Here is a 16,516-nt window from a genome sequence, read left to right as displayed (position 1 = left end):
AGGTTTCAAAAGATAGCAGTTTTCATTATCAGGTCTTCGACTCGTCGAGTCCATGTTGGCGACTCGGCGAGTCGAGTCGGGTTTACTCGAATTCAAGCTAATTACTTCTTCTGTTTGCACCTTGTTGGGTTTCTTCTGGATAGAGTTCAGAGGAGTGAAGATTGGCTAAGAATATATTGTTATTGCATTCATATGTGCCATTCTTGGATTTTGCTCGGTATTGCTAAGAAGTTCACCGGGTGCTCTTTGGTTGATTTGTTGTGCAAGCTGGCCTAGCTGTTTTTCAATGTTATGAATAGATTCTTGCTGATTTCTATGCATATTTTGTTGATCCTTCATCATAGTTTAATGATCTCTAAGCATAATTCGTTGCTCCTTCAATTCAGTGTTGGTATCATTGTGCCTCTTCTCGGACGCGGCTACAAATCTTGTGAACATATCTTCCAAATCAGAATTCTTCTCTAGCACCGGTTCCTATTTTTGATAAAAAAAAACCTCTTTATTTTGCTTATATTCTCCTCTTTTGCCTTTTTGTACTCATCATACGGGAGCCAATCCTTCTTGGGTTTTCGCCAGTTGTCATCGTACCTATCACCACTTGAATAGCACACTTGTGCTTTCCGGTTCCCATTCTCGTTAAGATCACAATCTTTAGTAAGGTGGGGCCCTTTTCAATTCTCACATCCTACCCGTATAACATGGATGGACTAGTCCATCTTAGTCATTCTTCGATCCAAACTCTCTAGTTTAGCCATCATTGCTGTCATGCTATCATTAACTGAGTTCACCCCCCCCCCCCCGATTTAGTTCATTCCTTGGGCACCAAGGGTGCTTTCTTCGTGAGAGGCCCTTGCGAATCAAGGAGCTGCCTTGTTGTCACATTCACTCCATCATAGAAAATGGAGACTTCTTGTTGACTATTTAGATCATGATGTGGGTAGTTCCTTAGTAAACCTTTATATCTTTCCCAAGCCTCGTATAGTGACTCTCCAACTTATTGTTTAAAGTTGGCAATGACTTTCTTCAACATGGTTATCTTTAAAGGAGGGAAAAATTGGTCTATAAATTCCGTCTTCATTTTAGCCCAAGTAGTGATGGATTCGGGAAGGAGTGATTTCAGCCAATCTTTCGCGGCTCCCTTGAATGTGACTGGTAGCATACGGAGTAGAACGGTGTCACGAGCCACATTGGGGACATTAAAGTAATCGGATATATCGTTGACCTCATCTAGATGTTTCTATGTATCTTCATGATCCTTCCGGTAGAATGGGATCTCCTTGAGTTGAGCTAGTATGTGACCTTTAAGCTCAAAGGTGGTGGTCGCAAGAATTGCGGGTTGCATAAGTCCTGGACCGGTATTTTCACATATCCTCTTCTTCCATTCTCCCATGGGGATTTCATCGATGTTAGCCATGGTGTTAGCAAGTTCTCCTTCCAGATTGATTTCTTCTTCATATTCGGATCCGTAGTCGTAGTTGAATTCGGCTTCTTTTGGATTATCTTCAAGATTCTCCAACTTGCTTTCTTCGCTCTTTTGACTGCTAATCTCTCCTGCCTTCTTGTTCTTCTTCTTCCCAAAAACCGATTTCAGGTCACTTTGTCTTTGTTTTTCCTAAGAGCGGATTCTGGGTCTTCAAATGGAGGAACCAGAGGTGTGTTGGATCCTCGGGTCATGTAATTCCTGCAACCAAAGCAAGAAACACGCGTAAAAAGAACAAAAACAAAATAAAACACGAAACTGGGAATCAGCTATGGACTCGCTGAGTAGCTTCGACTGTATTCGGCGAGTTCAAGGCAAAAACAGAAAAAAAAAATATTAACGAAAATCTAAAACAGAAAACTCTTAAAACTTATCCTAATAACTAAATTATTTAAGAAATAACTTTGTGTAAGATAAATCTCACACAAAGGATCGATAAAACTAGAATTTAGTATTAATTTTTGAACCATTCCTCGGCAACGGCGCCAAAACTTGATGTGTGTGAAACCAACTAGTTTTAATCCTACTTTTTAAATATGTAAGTCCCTAATCTGTCTGTGTATCAATCTGATCCGTTTGATGGTGCGGAATCCCAATCAAACGGATGATGCCATATCACAATAAAGAGAAGGAGAAGAAAAATAATATGAATCTTGAATGTATTGATAATATGAATTAAGTTCCTTACACAAGATTCACCCACACAAAAGTTCCTTTCTCTCTGGCCGTAAACTCCTTAGGGTTCATCAATCTATTCCTCACACCCTAACACCTATATTTATACTATGGAGCATGGGCCGGAAACACATGGGCCGTAAATGAGTTTACGGTCGTAAGGTGTTTACGGCCGTAAACTCATCCATAAACTAGATCATAAATTCATAAATATTACAGAAAAATATAATTGCCCATAAAAGAAAAGTATAAACCATATTTTGACCCAACAATCTCCCCCTTGGTTTATAGCTTTCTTTTCTTAATGACCCAACAAGCTCCCCCTAAAAAGTAGCTGACTCTTCTTGTCAATCTTCAATGAGAGCTTAGCTTCAGCTTTAACTTCAATGAATGACCTCATCTTGAGCAGTTGGGCTTTTCTTCAGAATTTGGCATTGAATGCACATTAGGTGAGGATGCTTGACGTACTAATTCTTGAAAGATGGCGCTTTCAGCTTGAGAATCTTTAGAGAGAACTTCAGAGAGAACAAATCTTTTGGATCACTTCAGCAGGTACAACGATAGCAGCAAACTGATTGAGGAGGCTTCAATGCAATCCATCACATAATCTTCAATTGCAGCTTCACCTTGCTTCTGGGGGTGAAGGATTGAATGTTGAAAGAATAATCTTCATTTCTTGCTCCTTCGAATGCGAATTCTTTGATGCTCACGGACGAGGCTTTGGCTCAGAAATCTTCAACACAAACTCCATGAGTCTTATCTATACCTTAAATCACTTTTCAAGACAAAACAAAACTAAAAGAAAACTTAGCACACAAATTAAAACATAAACAAAAATATTTTTGGATTTTTGATTTTTCTAAACAAGAAATAAAACAGAAATAACACTATTTTTGGATTTTTAATTTTTCTGATTTTTCTTTGATTTTTGAATTTTTCTGATTTTTTTTTTATTTTCATTATTTTTAATTTTTTAATACTCCCCTAATATTTAAATTAGAAGAAACTATGACAAATTTAACAAAAACAAAAATAATAGCTAACTTTAAGAGTGATTTGGGATCAAAGTTGTTGGACAGCCTTATTCCACTTGTCGGTACCCTTATCTTCACATCTTCGTCTGATCGATCGCCAATATTGTGGTCCACTTAAACACGAAAAATTTGTGATAGATTTGGACAGTTTACCAATGACATGACATATGCATATATCTAATAGTAACTTTATTATCATGATTGGTCCTAATTCTTAAATAACTTTTTCTTAAGACCATTTAACTGACTACAACCAGGGATATTGTTGTCCACCTAAATCGAGCAGCGAGATCTACAGACAATCTGTATGTGTTTAATTTTTAAGTGTACTAGAACATGTTTCCCGCTTCCTGATATGCCCCAGCCATCAAGAACTTCTAGAGTACTCCTTACACCGGGTGAGCAGACAACCATTCAGAGAGAAGATAGATTCAGAATTCTATAACTTATTACTTTAGCAAGACTAAGATGATTGAGATCTTTTGTCTTCTTGATGATAGCCACATTCATATCCCACGATTTCGGAAATGAATTTAGCAGCTTTTTGTTTATATCGGACTTAGTCAAGAAGATCCCGACTATATTCATCTCAGTAGTGAGTGTAGTGAATCGCTGCAACTGAGTTTCGAGGGTTTCTCCAGGGATATAATCGAAAATGTTGAAATTTTGTCTTAACATATCCTGAAGACTCTCTTTCATGTTTTCAACTCCCTCGTAGACCTTAAAATCAATTAAAAAGCACAACTAGAAGCCAAAATCAAACTTAAAAGTCAAACCCTTTTAAAAAAATCAAACTCAAAAGTCAAACATGAAAAAGTCAACCTTGAAAGAGTCAAACTTGAAAGTCAAAGTGAAAAGTTAAATTTGAAAATTTAATTATTAAACGACAAAGTCAAAGTTTAAAGTCAAAGGTCAAACTTGAATGTCAAAGTTAAAATTTGAAATAAAAAATCAAAAATAAAAGAAAAAAAATAAAAACAGATTATTATTATTATTTTTATTATTTTATTATTATTATTATTATTATTATTATTAATTTATTTATTTATTTATTTATTTTGATGAAAATAGAATTTAAAACTAAAAGAAATTTAGTTTTGGGGTTAAAAGTGTAAAAAAAACAAAACTTGCTGCGAAAGGAGTGGTTATAGCAAAAAAAACGGAAGGTGGAAACAACAGAAAGCTTGGCTCAAGTGGTAAGACGCATGGATGTTGATTCAAGAGACCCGGGTTCAATCCTTGGCACCTCCAATTCGTGTGTTATTTTTGATGCGAGGCGAGGAAAGTGCTTGCGAGGACGAGGTGCTATGTATGAGGCCGTAAACCACCGAGGCCGAGGCCGCAGGCCCGGACCGTGAACCTCGGGCCGCAAGCTCGGGAACCCTAGCCGCCGGCCGTGAACTGTTTCCGGCAGTAAGCTCCGGCCGTGAACTCCGAAACCCTAGCCGCCGGTCGCAAACTCCGATCAAAAACACCGATTTTTCGACTTTGAAGCTCCAAAACTCGATCAAAAACCCTTTTTTTATGAAAAACACGAAGAACAAACCCCCCTTATTTTTGCGAGATCTATCCAAAAGTGCAAAAATATTTTGAAAATAAGATCAAATAATGCCCCAAATCTGACAAAATTGACTGATACAACTTGGCTCTGATACCAATTGTAAGTCCCTAATCTGCCAGTATATCAATCTGATCCGTTTGATGGTGCGGAATCCCAATCAAACGGATGATGCCATATCACAATAAAAGAGAAGGAGAAGAAGAATAATATGAATCTTGAATGTATTAATAATATGAATTAAGTTCCTTACACAAGATTCACCCACACAAACGTTCCTTTCTCTCTGGCCTTAAACTCCTTAGGGTTCATCAATCTATTCCTCACACCCTAACACCTATATTTATACTAGGGAACATGGGCCAGAAATGAGTTTACGGTCGTAAGGTGTTTATGGTCGTAAACTCAGCCGTAAACTAGACTATAAATTCATAAATATTACAGAAAAATATAATTGCCCATAAAAGCAAAGTATAAACCATATTTTGACCCAACAAAATATAAATTTGACACACAAAGGCAGTGGACCTATCGATTGTGGTGTAGGTAACTAAGTAGGGTATCGAACTCATGGAACGGAAATTAAACTAATAACTAATATTATCTAAGAACAATTAATAAAAAGAAGGGTTTTCTCTAGTTTTACAAGACTAGAAACTTAAATAGACTAAATAACACGCAATTTACTAACTAACAGCTAAAGCAAGTACACACCACTAAATTCAATAGTTAAGAGGACTTTTGTTTAGGTTCGAATCATTTGTTACCATGGATAATTTTATGGTAAATGCATCGGATTAATTCTTCATTGGTTACCGATTAAAGTGATTAGATTCACGTTCACTATTGCTAATCCTTAGAAAACAGATTAATTCAAGCAATGGCCAGTTGTCTAAATTAATGAATTTCCTAGTTTATTGATTCGGGTTAAGTAAGACTTGTAATAAGCTAATCAAATATGCTAATTCAATTAACTCCTTGTTGACGGTTCGTCACACAAGATCACACATTAACTTACCTATCTTCTAGTTAATTCTAGTTTCACATTCGTTATTCCTAGACATATAACTATATGGTCACATAAATCTTATGAAATTAATAACTAAGAGATGTTCATACAACTTAATTACCAATTTATTAACAGAGAATAGTTATTATTAACATATGAGGTTCTTTAACAAGCTTAACAAAACAATATTACCAATTAAAATTAATCCTAACCATAAAATCAATCCATATTCACAAAATCATCTACCCTAAACAGAAGATAAAGGGTTTAGTTCATAATTGCAGTAAAAACAAATTCAAAAACGAATTCAAATAGTTCAAACACGATTCAATTAAAATATTAACTAAAAATAAATTAGAATTTGCCTTAATCCTCTTCAAAATCGAACGTAGGGTTGATTCCTCAGCTTCTCACCGTCTAGATGCACCTTCAATCGCAGTTTTTAACCTCCTAGGGTTTCATAGAAGTCCCCATCTCAATCTCAAAGTACCTATTTATATTTTTTCTGGAAACAGAGGTGACTCGTCGAGTCAAGGTCCCAACTCGCCGAGTCCCTCATTAAAAGTCCGTGTACGACAAGGACTTCTAGAGCTTCACGAATCTTTGATCCGACTCATCTAGTCAGGAGTTAACTCGCCTAAAATGACTACTTGCACATCTTCATACGATTTTTCTACAATTTTTTGTGATTTTTACAAAACTGCCTATCACCGCAACAACGAAATCGGACCAGGTTGTGAAAATGAACATTTTCACAATGGTTTGAGACCCGCAAAAATTATAAGAAAATTTGTGAACATAGTAGACTCTTTTTCCAAACTCTCTAAGTTTATGGATTTAGTTTTCGACTTACGATGATTTTTCTATAAATAATCTAAAACAGTGACAGTTAAGAATTAAATTATTAAAACAAGGTAAGTGTTATTCACACCTTGTAACATGCTGAGCAAGGTGTGTAAGATTTTATATTTAGCATTTTCAATGTCATTCTATTGAAATACAAGGTCATGCTTAACAAGGTTTCATTTACAACATAAAACATTTTGATAAAACTATAATAGGTATAGTTTGGACACCTCAAATGATAATGCTATCGATTTACAAAACGAGTATTTTATTACAAACTATGTGAACATGTTAATGAATAAATTTGTGAGACACTCATCTTCGTAGTACTCTTTAGTACTACAGAAAAGTCTTGTAGTTATAGCCGGAATCTCTTGTAGGGAGAGCGTGATAGTTGTATATAGATCTATATTGGGTTTGACAACCTGCACCTGAGCTGCTTGCAACAGCTAGACCGGCAGGTCTAGGGTGACAAGTGTCATAACATTCCGACACGTGAAGAACGTCGAGTACGAGGTCTTCGAGTCATAGTATGGTTATAACAATTCACATAGGAAATTAACAAACATGCCGTTCATGGGAATTTAAGGATTTCACAAAAAAGAGTTTTTATATAAAACCACATATAACTATGATGATTTACTTACATATGCTAAGTCTTGATTCAATTGAGACTACAATAACCTTTTTGAAAATATTGGATTTTCTGGAAACAAACTCATAACAAAACTTTAAGGAACAATATTCATTTTTCATTCATAAATTGCTTATGAACTCACCAGCTTTAATGTTGATACTCTTTCAAAAACAACTTGTATTCTCAGGTAATCAGTAATACAGGAAATCACAAGACTTTTGGAAGGCAAGACGCTAAGGCGTAGATTTCTTTTGAACTATTTTGACATCATATGTAATTTATTTGGAAACATGTATTTTTCAACGATGTAACCTTTTATATTATATTTATGATGGTTGTGTTTACTTTCTTCACTATGGTTATAATACTAAACATGACGTCCTCCACCCCCGAACGTGTCCGTTGTTCCAGTTTGGGGGTGTGACAATCCACACCGATCACTTTGAAAATGCTCGTGAGAGATCTGAGAGAGACCACGAGGCTCTGCTACAAGCACTAGCCAAAACAGGAGCTGAAGTCATAGAGCTCTAGGTACGCCAGAGGGTGTACGATAGACACCTACTTGAGGTGGAGCGTCAGCTGGCTGAACTTAGAATTCATCCGATTGATGCCCGTCGTCAGTAGAAGATATTCTACTGATCCTTTCCGATTGAATTTGTCGTAAACTTTGCTTTTGACAAATTCACATAGATAGGAACAAATACACCGTTTAAATCTAAGTGTCATAAGATTTCCTCCTTCATGAAAATGATTGTGAGGAAATACTTTCACTAAGAAAGACTTTAAGAAGATAGTGATTGTAAAATTGCATTCTCGAATTCGATTATGGTTACAGTATCCCTTTCCATAATTTGAATTATGAGGTTTGGCAATTGTTTAGACACACATATGAACTATCTAAGGCAAAGGTGTATAAGTTCAAGAACCCTTGATAAAAGATTATCAAAGCACTAAGTATTAGTAACATGAACTTAAGAAATTCAATAAGCATTGTTTTTCTGAAAGTTAAGCTGTTTCTGAATACATGTCAAAGCTAGTGGGAGCATAAGTGTTATGTTTATAATAATCATCATGATAGCGGGAGAATAAATGTTATGATTGTATGATTATTAAGGAAAGTATAGCAAGTTGGCAATATTAATTATAGAAAACAAGAGTCATTCTTTGCAAAGTTGTAAGGATGGAATAGTTGTTTTGCTATAATTAAGGGAGAGAATATTATGCTTCATTTCAAATCTAAAGGCTTAGGTTGTGGAATGTTAATAAATTTAGTCAAAGGTATATAGTGTGTTCTTAAAATTTCGATTATGATTATGACATTCCTCTTCACAATTCGAATTTTGAGAACATAGCAAATAAAATATTATGGCAGAAGATTGATAAAGTATCAAATCTTTATGCATCGTGTCCCATACGCTTCGGGTATAGGATTGATTGCAAATGATATAATATTTGACCATTCTAAAATTTTCAAAATGTCTAGCGCATTTAGAGGGAAAAGGGACAAGAATCGGTTTTGGCTAAAATAAACAACTAGCAAAGGACAATCCAAAGTTCGCCGAGGATTGGTCGCTTATGAGTAGTTGGAAGTATAGTATTGGAAAATATGGAAATGTTTCCATATTGGATGGACCATATCGACATTATTATGAATAGATAAGATTCTATTAAGAATGAGTTGTCATATGGAAAATATGGAAACGTGTCCATATTGGGAAATTAAATATTGAAAACCTATGACTAGATTTGAAACTTTTATGCAAAGGTTGTTCAAAGGAAAGTACTTTGAGTGAGAGACATCATATCTAAGGAATTGTATTGTAACAATATCCGATAGAGGACTTTGTAATATAATTGGCAATAGTCTTTGTGACTTTGGTGCAGTGATATTACGAAAGGATCATTGCATAAAATGTTAGAATCTGGCATATTCTATAAGTGGCAAGAATTTGGTATTCTTTCACTTATGAAAAAGGATTTGGAGTTGTGAAATGAGTATGATTGGAAATGTGTTCAATGTGATCTATTTCACAAAGTAAGAACCATAGGTAAACATTGTGTTCATGCTAGGAGCATGGGACAAGTGTTGTAATTCAAGTAAGAAGTTGATTAACCGAAAGGACAAATAATGAGTAATCGATATGGTGATAAATAAAAGGTGTTTTATTTATGCTCAAAGGGTTGAGGCCATATGGGATTAGTATTATTCTTGTGTTTCACTTTGCATGTTTTGACTTCCAGAATAATTGAGTTTATTAAGAAGAATCGAATTATTCAAACGGACCACAGTTAGTCATACGTTGGAAGTAAGTATGAATGAAGATTGTCACGAATTGGTTTGTAGATTGTCTAGAGAGTATTAGACATAGCAAAGGTTTGCTGCAATGTTTGTGAGTGCTTATGAATATGATTTGAGCATTGGATTAAACCCACGCTCACTTGGATCACTCCATGGATTGTATCACGAGTGATTGGTGAGACGATAACATCTTATATTCTTGAAACCGAGATGTGTGAGTTGTATCTTGCAAATCGGTTGCACATTGATAATATGTAAACACACCAGTAACTTGGTGTCATAAAACATATTGTTATGTGTGAGTCGGTGTGTGAGTGCAAGCGAGCATTGAATCAAAGTTTATTCGTTCCTTTTATCAAAAGTAGGATAAAAGCGATATCTTTGGGCCCCTCGATGATTTAGTGATGACAAACATAAATGCTCGGTCGGGCTAGGGCTAATTTGATTTGTTCAATTAGTCAGTCGTCATAAATCGGAAGTCGAGAAATAGTACAAAGAGAATGATTAGAAATCATGTCTTACGATATCTAGAATGGAGGAATATATGATCCCTTATCTAAAGGACACGCGTATCTGATAGGATCAGAGTTGACAGCGGCTTTGGAAAGCTACGATTACAGATCAAGATCTGAAGTCATACGCATAATAGTTATTAGACTTATCCAAGTGGGAGACTGTTGGATTAGTGTCTGAATCCATAACTATTTTGGTATGTACTTGACCCGATGGTGCATGGTCCTTTTGGGTTGCCTTCACCGAAGCAACTTGATAGGATGAATTATGGAGAGAAAGGATTGAATATGATTTATTAATATATTATGAGAATAATATATTAAAGGAGAAATCATATTGCTTAATTAATATTAGTCAAGAATTAATTGGTAATTAGTTTTGTGACTAAAAGAGATTAATTAAACTTAAGGGACTGGAATTGTAATTATAAGATAATTGCAATTTGGGCCATGGATTGCCTTATATTAAGGAGTGGACGAATTCTATGGGGAAACCCAAGAAGAAATCGTCCAAGGCCTTAAGGAAAGGAATCTATGGGTTGCTTAGGGCTTAAGCATCCAAATTATGGTTTCCTTGTTAGATAACCCTAATAGCCTCCTATATATATATATATATATATATATATATATATATATCCCTTATGACCCAAAAACGTGGCTAAGACTTCTTCTAGGGTTTCACACGTTTTAGGGCAGCCTCCTTCCTCTCACCTCTTCATCCTCTTGCTCTTGGTGTTTGTGAACCATTAGAGGAGTGACATTTGTGACTCTAGGCTTTCTAAAGTCAATAGAAGAAGGATTTGGGATTGTTATTGCTACATAACAATCAAGGTATGATCTAAACCCTAATTATATGTTATATTGATTTTCATATGCTAGATCTAGGGTTTATAGTCTTGGATAACTTGCATGTATAATAGAGAAACCTAGATCCAAGCATTAGGCTTTGTATGAGCACATAGGATGATCTTATGACCAAAACCCATCAGTGGTGTCAAAGCCTAGATTGGTTTCTATTGTATTGATGCCCTTGTATGTTGAAAAAATTCGTTTTTTGTGGTTCTACTTGCTGAACTCGCCGAGTTTCTAGATGAACTCGCCGAGTCCATGCTGACTCGACGAGTCGGCTGGTCAGAATGAGGGAAAACCGGGATTTCTTGCTGTTTTTGCTTCAGGATACTTGCCTTATCATATTAGATCAATATAAATCCAATTTTTTGATATATATGACTATATTCTTGATCTAATTGAAGATATTTATCAATTAATAAAATATTTGTTTCCTTATGTGATAATTGATTAATTATTTTGATTAAATTGGTAAATTGTTTTGCAAGAAATCATTAAATAAATCAAATATGGATAATTATATGATTAAATGATAATTTAGATTATTTGTTATTTGATCCTTATGTTATGAAATGTTTCATATTTTCCCTTTTAGGTTTTATAGTTTAAATTTGACCTCAAAAGTTTTTGTTGTTTTGAAATTTAAATAGTTGAAACCCTAATGTTTTGAAAAAGGTTTCAAAACTTGCCCTCAAGTTTTGGAATTTAAATTTTGATTAATAGTTTAATTTTGATGTATATTTAAATTCTAAACCCTAATGTTTGAAATGTTTCAAAACTTGCCCTCAAGTTTTGGAATTTAAAAGTTGATTAAAAGGTTTAATTAGGAATGTTAAATTCTAAAACCCTAGTAATGTTTTGAGAAGTTCAAATCACACCCTTATGGTTTTATTAATTAATTAAGGTGTATAATTAAAAGAGGTTTGATAATTCCATAAAAGTTTTGGTTTACAATTTAATTGAATTAAAGGTATAATTATTAAATTTGACCACATAGTATTTTAAAAGTGTAAATACACCCTATACTATATATAACATTAAAAGTCTAACATTATATGTATGAGAAAAAGTCAGTCTTACCGTTAGTAGGCCTCATTCACGAAGCTGGTCTATAAGGGGTGTTTAAGGAAATTACCTATAAAATGGCGATTGAATGGGTATCCACTCTTACCCACCGCACTCTTGACTAGTGGAGGGTCGTTAGCCGAACGGGTAGGATAGGATGAAACCTTCCATTATAAGTATAATGAATTACAAAAGTAACTAAATGTTTTACAAATTCCCAATCTTAGTTACTTAGGCAAAAGTGAATTGATGCAATTCCATGAAATTACACTTTGTGCCCTTGCGAAGACGTTAGTGGAGCGTGTGTGGTTTACCGGCACACTAAATGGTTCTAAGCAAAGGTAGAAAAGGGTGACTCAATGTTTGTCATACTTCGGTGGAGCGTGTGTGGTTTACCGACACATCGAATAGATGACTGTAACATGTGAGGGCACCATGTAAGTTTGCATGGTTATTCACACCCGCTTTATGATCCTCGGCATCCCAGTCACAAACAAGAGGGGCATATCGAGATTTAAACATGCCATTGAAATGTTCAATAAATCTCATAGGATCTAGGAGTTTTCATAAATTTAAAACTTAATTTTTTTTTCGTTTTTCATGGTGGAAATTAGTGAATCGTCATTCACTTACCTTCAAATGTTATGCAATTTGGGTTACGGCATCCCTCTCCCGAGTTGTAGGATATTGTGTTGGGTCCTAGCCTTAGTATCTCATTTGGGTGATTTGCTAAGGACTCAAATCAATCAACTAACTTGAATTCGTTTTCTCCCATTTTGTAGATGTCAAAGTACGACAACTATGGTCTTCCCAAATCCCGTGGAACAAGCATTCCACATGAAGATGATATTCCACGATTCGATCGAGGAACAAGAGATCATGCTTCACTTCCTCCACCTCCTCCAATTATTCTCCCTAACCCACAAGTTCGAAGTCTTGAAAAGTTCAAAATCACTCAAGCCCTTTTGGCAAGTAAACATAAAGAAGGAAAGTCGGTGTGTGCACACGCCCTAGGGATGAAGTCACACATTGATAGGTTAAGAATGTTGGGATCCGTTGTCTGTGAGAAAATTTCTGTTGATTGGGTTCTTCAGTCAGTTCCTAATTCATATAGTGAGTTCGTAAGAGAGTACTATATGATGAACTGCGACGTGACCCTTATAGATCTCACCTATATGCTTATTGATGCTGAATCAGCAATGGTTTGGCGCAATAGAGAAGCAAAGTTGATTGGTGAATCTGCCTTCCAGACCTCTATGGATATAGGAAATGGCAACGGAAGACATGCTATGATCGAAAAGTTTGATCGTAAGAGAAAGGCAATGTCTGAAGTAGTTCCATGTGCTGTTCCAAAAGAGTCGATTTGCTTTTATTGCCAAGAGAAGGGGCATTGGAGACAAAGATGCCCTATTTACCTAAGAGATATAAGAGATGGGAGAGTCGAAATGTATGGCCCTGCTTTAGGTAAAATCCATTGACTAACTCTTTTAAGCTTCTATTCTAGATTCTTAATACATAATGTGATAAGATTACAATTGATGTTTTGTAGGATCGAAGAAAAGAAAGGAAGCTTAAGGGAAGAAGTGAGCAAAATCTAACCGTGAAGAAATGGATTTCGATCATTAGATTCTTGAGCTACTACATAGAGTTAGAATTGTATTGCTAAGAAATATGTATTAGCATAGTTTTTCAATGAATTGCATTGTAAGGACAGATTTTTTCCACAATAAAATAAATTTTGATTTTATTTATTTATTTATCCTTGCAATGGCGTGTATGTAAAATTGATGTTTGAATGTTTCTAATATTAGCAATAATGGATTTTATTCTTAATTATGTTGTTTGTGGAAATGTCGAGAATTTACCAAATAGGGAGAGTTTCTCATCGCTCAAGTTTCAATTGGACAGAAACTTGGAATCAGGCAACTTGGTTGCACGATGAATGAGAATTTTCATATTTGGAAATTAGACTAATTCATTGACAAAGTGTCAAGAGAAGGACTAGGAGATCGAGTACACAAGGTTGTATGTTGGTCAAAGTCCACCATAAGAGTAACAAGACATTCGTCATAATTTACTAAAAGTTAAGTAAATATGATTATACTTATAAGATTAAGTGTAATTCTGAATTGATTAAAAAAGGTTTAAATCAATAGCAGAACGAATAAAAAGAATCAAGTAGGCAGAAAGATAAAAGTTTCTCCATTCTAAGAAGAAGGGAGAGTACCTTTTATGCTCTATGATAGGTCTTAATGATTAAGAACCATATCTCAATTAATCCTCTAAGAGAGTCTTAGTACAATTGCATGTCTAAGAAGAGGATTCAAGAATTGAAGAAATGGTTAAATCAAGAAGTCAATCATACTTCGTTCCAAAACAAGTCTTAGAGTTAATATTGTGACATTGAGTGAAAAGTATTAAGAAGGTTTATAACATTCATCAAATGTGGAAAGTTGTGATGTCTTGGATAAGACAAAGACCAACTAAGACCAATTTATGAAGTGTTTTGATAAAAACTACACTAACTCTTGAATATTTGGTTGTCAAGAAATGTTTATTGACAAGAGAATCTTATATGTCAAGGAGTCAGTGGGAGTCTTAATGCTCTTGAAAGGTTTCAAGAACAAATCAAAATAGACCTTATCGATCATCACTAGCACAAGATTTGAGGTTTACAACCTATCGTGTTGACACTATTTTGTTTCTGTGCCATTCCAATTGAGTTAATTATGCATGTGAGTCCTATGAGTTCTCATTTGAACGCATAAAAGGCAAGGCACCTAAATCAATGAAAGGTACATTGATAGGAAAGGGTGAGCTGCTTAACTACTTGGAAGACATGGTGGGCAGCTGTGCTACCATAAGGCAAGAAATCGAGATTAAGAACGTTCGATCCATATGAGTTTGAATTTGTCGTAAACTTTGGTTTTGACAAATTCACATGGATAGGAACAAATACACCGTTTAAATCTAAGTGTCATAAGATTTCCTCCTTCATGAAAATGATTGTGAGGAAATACTTTCACTAAGAAAGATTTTAAGAAGATAGTGATTGTAAAATTGCATTCTCGAATTCAATTATGGTTACGGTATCCCTTTCCATAATTTGAATTATGAGGTTTGGCAATTGTTTAGACACACATATGAACTATATATATAAGGAAAAGGTGTATAAGTTCAAGAATCCTTGATAAAAGATTATCACAGCACTAAGTATTAGAAACATGAACTTAAGAAATTCAATAAGCATTGATTTTCTGAAAGTTAAGCTGTTTCTGAATACATGTCAAAGCTAGTGGGAGCATAAGTGTTATGTTTATAATAATCATCATGATAGTGGGAGCATAAATGTTATGATTTTATGATTATTAAGGAAAGTATTGCAAGTTGGCAATATTAATTATAGAAAATAAGAGTCATTCTTTGCAAAGTTGTGAGGATGGAATAGTTGTTTTGCTATAATTAAGGGAGAGAATATTATGCTTCATTTCAAATCTAAAGGCTTAGGTTGTGGAATGTTAATAAATTTAGTCAAAGGTATATAGTGTGTTCTTAAAATTTCGATTATGATTATGGCATTCCTCTTCACAATTCGAATTTTGAGAACATAGCAAATAAAATATTATGGTAGAAGATTGATGAAGTATCAAATCTTTATGCATCGTGTCCCATACGCTTCGGGTGTAGGATTGATTGCAAATGATATAATATTTTACCATTCTAAAATTTTCCAAATGTCTAGCACATTTAGATGGAAAAGGGACAAGAATCGGTTTTGGCTAAAATAAACAACTATCAAAGGACAATCCAAAGTTCGCTGAGGATTGGTCGCTTATGAGTAGTTGGAAGTATAGTATTGGAAAATATGGAAATGTTTCCATATTGGATGGACCATATCGACATTATTATGAATAGATAAGATTCTATTAAGAATGAGTTGTCATATGGAAAATATGGAAACGTGTCCATATTGGGAAATTAAATATTGAAAACCTATGACTAGATTAGAAACTTTTATGCAAAAGGATGTTCAAAGGAAAGTATTTTGAGTGAGAGACATCATATCTAAGGAATTGTATTGTAACAATATCCGATAGAGGACTTTTTAATATAATTGGCAATAGTCTTTGTGACTTTGGTGCAGTGATATTACGAAAGGATCATTGCATAAAATGTTAGAATCTGGCATATTCTATAAGTGGCAAGAATTTGATATTCTTTCACTTATGAAAAAGGATTTGGAGTTGTGAAATGAGTATGATTGGAAATGTGTTCAATGTGATCTATTTCACAAAGTAAGAACCATAGGTAAACATTGTGTGCATGCTAGGAGCATGGGACAAGTGTTGTAATTCAAGTAAGAAGTTGATTAACCGAAACGACAAATAATGAGTAATCGATATGGTGATAAATAAAAGGTGTTTTATTTATGCTCAAAGGGTTGAGGCCATATGGGATTAGTATTATTCTTGTGTTTCACTTTGCATGTTTTGACTTCCAGAATAATTGAGTTTATTAAGAATAATCGAATTATTCAAACGGACCACAGTTA

At 34.6% G+C, this 16,516-nt stretch overlaps 1 non-coding gene across 1 annotated transcript; it reads left to right on the top strand.

Annotated features, from left to right (window-relative positions):
* Positions 1-923: 923 nt before the first annotated feature.
* LOC145060880 (small nucleolar RNA R71) lies at positions 924-1,030 on the top strand. Its single transcript, XR_013687062.1, has one exon. It is a non-coding gene; the product is annotated as a small nucleolar RNA R71 (small nucleolar RNA).
* Positions 1,031-16,516: the final 15,486 nt, after the last annotated feature.

This window comes from Lactuca serriola, chromosome 6, assembly GCF_051521515.1.
Source record: "Lactuca serriola cultivar US96UC23 chromosome 6, Lser_US96UC23_V15, whole genome shotgun sequence".
NCBI classification, from domain to species: Eukaryota; Viridiplantae; Streptophyta; class Magnoliopsida; order Asterales; family Asteraceae; genus Lactuca; species Lactuca serriola.
Note: the sequence above shows the minus strand (reverse complement) of the source record. Positions and strands in the feature narration are given on the sequence as shown.